The 5,104-nt window shown below is 34.1% G+C and overlaps 1 long non-coding RNA gene across 1 annotated transcript; it reads right to left on the bottom strand.

Annotated features, from left to right (window-relative positions):
- Positions 1–2,369: 2,369 nt before the first annotated feature.
- LOC149149699 (uncharacterized) lies at positions 2,370–3,159 on the bottom strand. The gene is made up of 2 exons (XR_016263771.1): positions 2,943–3,159; positions 2,370–2,846 (listed from the first exon to the last, which is right to left on the bottom strand). It is a non-coding gene; the product is annotated as an uncharacterized LOC149149699 (long non-coding RNA).
- Between the last annotated feature and the right edge of the window lie 1,945 nt (positions 3,160–5,104).

Here is a 5,104-nt window from a genome sequence, read left to right on the forward strand (position 1 = left end):
ACTAGTGTCACACTGAGAGCTAGTCTTGATTAAATATATATATATATATATATATATATATATATATATATATGAAAGTATAAATATTGTGTTAAAATGGTGTTTTTTGATGAGCACCCTACTTTATTGGATGTAATGAAGCTTTATAACTTTATTTTTTTGCTGTTGTTTCGTTTAAACTGATATGGAAGAATTTAGTTTCAACTAAATTGCACAACCATTTGTCTCCTACAAAGTTCATGGGAATATGGAACAAAACTTCCATGTTATCTCTCAAATGATGTCTTGTTTTAAAGAGAGTTGCTTTATTTTGCAGAGCATAATGAAGTTGGGGTGATCTATAATTTGTGATTTAGTATTAAATTAATTTTTAAATTAGATTATAAAGACAAGTTAATAAATATTTATGAATAATGCATAATACAGTGGATTTACTATTAATTTAACAACTCAATTATAACTAGCACAATTATATAAATTAAATCAATAATAACTATAGATAGATATCAAAACACTTAGTTTATAATCAAAATATTTAGTTCCTAAAACATTTCATATCTTCAAAATAAAAAATAAAAAAAATAAGAATCATTAAAAACGTTTAAATATTAAAATAGATAAAAATATCATTAGCATTTTCTAGTATTTTCCAATTACTACGTGACACCCTCAGGTGTAAATATTTGTGATTTACTTTTAGTGTGTTGGACCTGGTAACCTATGTAGTTAGTTTGAAGTTATTGCAACTTTAACATTTAGGAATTTGGATTATTTTTAAATTAGCCTGTTAAAAGAAAAAGTTATGTTGAGTCTTAGAATTCATGGGATGAGACCCTAGTAAAATTCTCAATTCCCAGACAGTTAGAGACAATTATCCTTTTCTCTCTTTCCCTGGAGTTAAAACATCTCAGTGGGAAAGGAGGATACCAAGGAAGGTTGGAGAAAAGGATTGGAGGCATTTAAGAGGAAGGAAAAGAAAGACTTGAAAAAGAAACTGGAAGGTGGGGCATGTTGCTGCTTGTGGAGTATTCTTGATTTGGACTAGGAGCCAGTGGAAACTCCAATAAAGACCTAAATCTGTGAAATTATATGTTGGACTGAGAAGTATTGATGCCTGTGAACTGATCTTGATAGGTTACTGTCTAAATTGGTTGTTTTTGAGTTGAGAAGCTCGGTGGGAGAAATTAGACGTAATTTCCAATTCTCTTTGGTAGGGTAGAGCAATCTCGCCTATAAATTTTTGGATAGATAGTATAATAGGTAAGTATGCTGATGAGTTATTTTCTTTACAGAGAAATGAACCTGTGTAAAATCTCTTTAAATTATTTATCTTTATTATGAAAACAATTGCGTGTATGCTTAATAAACTATGTTCTTTATTTTGGAAAGACGAATCTCTATGAATTACTCTCAGAAGAATCGTGTGAATTAGTGTCCAAGATTTTGTGAAAGAAAATATATATATATATATATATATATTCACAGTTTTCGAGGAATACTAGTGTATCTTGTGAAATATGGAACCATGTGCCCTATGAGATTGCATATAAAGATTGTATTACAAAAGTCTTGTAAAGAAGACTATGTAAAAATAGCACATACAACTTTGTGTGATAAAGAAAAGAAAAACCTCCAACTATTTTGTTATCGACCACGATATATTTACAAAGAGTCGTGAGTATGCCTAAGGTTATGTAATATCTACGTATAAAAACACTTAAGTGCACACTTACATAATGATATGGTGGAGTAGAGCTAGGTCAAACCCTAATACACTAATTTAACAGAGTCAAAATTCTGCCTAGTCAATCGGAGAAATTGTTCTTGTCGAACAAATAGTGCTTCTAGATTCATTCCCTGGCCATGTCAGTGAACTGACAACCTAGGAATGATTCTGGGCACCACCAGTTATTTAAACAAAGGTGAGGGTGGACATTATAGAAAAATATTATTAGAGAATACTTATATTCACAAAATAAAAACTAATAACAGACCTGGAAGAAAGGGTTTCTTCCAGATAGGGTTACAATACCTACGAGCCATATTAAGGAATGCAGTAAAATCAGAATAAAGAAATAATCTCATATTTCTCCACAAATTTTAACCGAGCTTCACAAGAATTACCCAAACCCCAGTGCTAATACGACGTGGAAGAGGGTGCAGACAATACATGAAGAGAAACCATGAAAGAAATTATCAGAGAAGGTAAACCTTATTACAGTTCCTAACCATTTAAGCATGCAAAGAGCGATAAATGTAACTATTATTACACATGTATACACCTTAAAAATTAACAGTTGTACACTGAATTTAGAAGAGGAGCATGTCCATTAAAAAGTGATGCATTTACAGTAGATAAAATACCTCCATCTTTCCAAGAGTGCACAAAACAAGAGGAAGTAAAATAACTAAGCAATGATAATTGAATAACCGATTATATGCAACACCAAAATTCAATACCCAAGATGTGGAATCTAAACAGTGGTTAAAATATTTCCAGACCTGTGGCCGCAACTATGACATGATTAGAATCAGATAAAACCCCGAGGTCAGATGTTGAGAGTAGATAGTAAGAATTAGAGGAACTTGTCCAAAGAATGAGAGCTGGCATAAGGGGCAGTATGCTTTGAAAGCAAAATATTTTTTTCTGTCAAGAAATATAACGACCATAAGGGTGAAGGGTTCAAGCCCTAACTTGGGTGTTTCTTGTACAATAACAGAGAGCCAAAACACAGAAAAATTAAGCACATGAATCTAAGATAGAACCCGGTACATTGAAGAAGAAAAAGGTGTTTTTCTTAATCATTACCTTTAGGTGGCCTGGTTCCAAGAAAGGAACCAGCAAACTGCAAAACCACAAGGGAAGGGTCAACCCCACTCTGTGTAAAGGAGAAGTAATATAAACAAATAAAATTGCTAGGCTAGCACCCAACTCATTTTACCTTGTTGGACGCATCCCTGTAGCCGAGTGTTGCTTGGAAGATACAATCCTCTTCGTCCTGGCCAACTGCAACTTGGGTCAAGGAAAAAGAATAGATAAATTTGGTGGAGATAAAAAGATACGGCATGGCTGTAAACAAAAGCTTAATCAGAAGTGTAATAAGACCAAATCTTATCTGTTGCAAGTAGAGAGAAACCTTATTCGAGTGAGGCTTTGGGCCCAGAGCTCTCTCAACATATGGAACAATGCAACTGACTAGCTAACCGAGATAGAAAATGCAATAGTTACCATTAACCGGTTAGGAGCACGTTGAGCTGTCGAATCGAAGGCAAGACCAATCAACAGTGAAGGGAAAGCTCAGGTGTGCCTTGACATGAGTTCCGGAAGGTTCAAAATACTTGGTTAGGCCTACATGCTTTTAGAAGCCTAACTCGCATCAACCCATGCTAGGGAACTTCGCCCTTAATTAATACATGTTAAAATATCTCATTGGTGTCGACACATTAAAACAAGATTAACATGACACGCTAAAAATTGCATCATATATCATAGTTTAACCATGTTATATATATAAGTTTATATGTATCATATTCATATCAAAGTTTAGCTCGAGACATAAAGAAATAACCACCCTTTTGCCAAGGGTTAGTACTATGAACATTGATTCAAAAAAAAAAATTTGGTTGTTAATGGATGTTACAAGTGGTATCAGAATAGCATGGTTGCTGCACGATGGCTTATTTGGGCATTTGTAAAATAAAAAAATTATTCATGATGCATAGAGGAAGAAAAATTATCATGAGACGAGGAGCTTGGATCACCCCACCTAGGAGGCTATCAATAGGAGTTGGAATTGTGCCTCTTATAGAAGCCAATCCATAAATGTGGGTTCAACTGGGAGGAGAAACTCATAACACAAATGCGATGCTATTGGAGATAGTTCAACAACTGCGAGTGTAGATGACGAATTTAAGAGCTGATAATGAGAGGTTGAGGGTGGAATAAGAAAGGATTATGAAAATCCTCTCAGACAAGCAAAATCAAAGGAATCCAAATCTCAGTTTGGATGAAGGGAACAAAGTTGAGTCACATTGACAGAGAGAGGACAACCCATTGGTCGAGGGAGCCCGAGTTGACAATGAGGAATACTCTAAAAATGCTTCTGGTGGAAAGGGGTGTTGAAATTGTCAATTTGATTTTACTTGGATTAAATTAATAAAATTTGAGATTCCACATCAACAAACAACTTGGAGGAGTTAACTGAGGTGACATGGCTCTTGTCACTCAGTTAGCTTATTTAATTCGAGTTAGCGACATGAATTTTAGTTGAATGTAGTGATTCCTAGATTTTAGGAGCATAGGTTGAGTTAATTTCAGTTGTAATCAATTAAACTAGTTTTAACCGTTAATAGAACTAGTTGGTGGTCAGTTAAGTAGTGGGACATGAGTTTAACTCAGAGATCATCTAGTGAATTGATCAATCAACTAATAGTTAGCTCATGCATGAAAATAATACGAGTTGCTTAGTTGTGGTGGAATTTCCAAGGTAGCTAACCAGTAGTTGTAAACTAGTTGAGTGTATAGGTGTTGCATTAGGTTAGGTGATCAACCCTAGGAATTGCACAAGAATTTTGAAGGAAATTCATAATTAATAGGGGCATATTTCCTCATGAATTGCGCAAGAAAATAGGGGCTCAAGTAAAGGAAAAAATTTACCCAGTATGATTCAGATCTTCTCAGGGAGCAGAGAGATAAGTTATGCACTTGTAGGTTGTGCTCAGTTGAGCAAAGAAATTGTAATACATCTCTATTCATTAGATTAATGCATGTAGACATTGGGGTTTCTAGCATTTTTCTTTCCCCAAGAAAATTACTATTTGCATGTGTGTGATTTCTTATTGCATATCTAATATTTTAGTTCTATATTGTGAATTACTTTTCATAGAGCAGTAGAGTAGGTTTGTGTCTTGTGAGTTTGATTGAAACTTCATGAGAAGTTGCAAATCTACATCATAATTTCTACATGTTGATGGGCCTCCAAATTAGACATAAATTAACGCCCATATAACCATCCTTCAGCACATTAAAGCTCTCTTCTTACATTAGATAATGTATTTTTAACTTTAATATGTTCATTAGGAAGGCTTATGGATAATTGCATAT

Source organism: Pinus tabuliformis, chromosome 9 (genome assembly GCF_031772625.1).
Source record: "Pinus tabuliformis cultivar Carrire ecotype Pingquan chromosome 9, CPIR1, whole genome shotgun sequence".
NCBI classification, from domain to species: Eukaryota; Viridiplantae; Streptophyta; class Pinopsida; order Pinales; family Pinaceae; genus Pinus; species Pinus tabuliformis.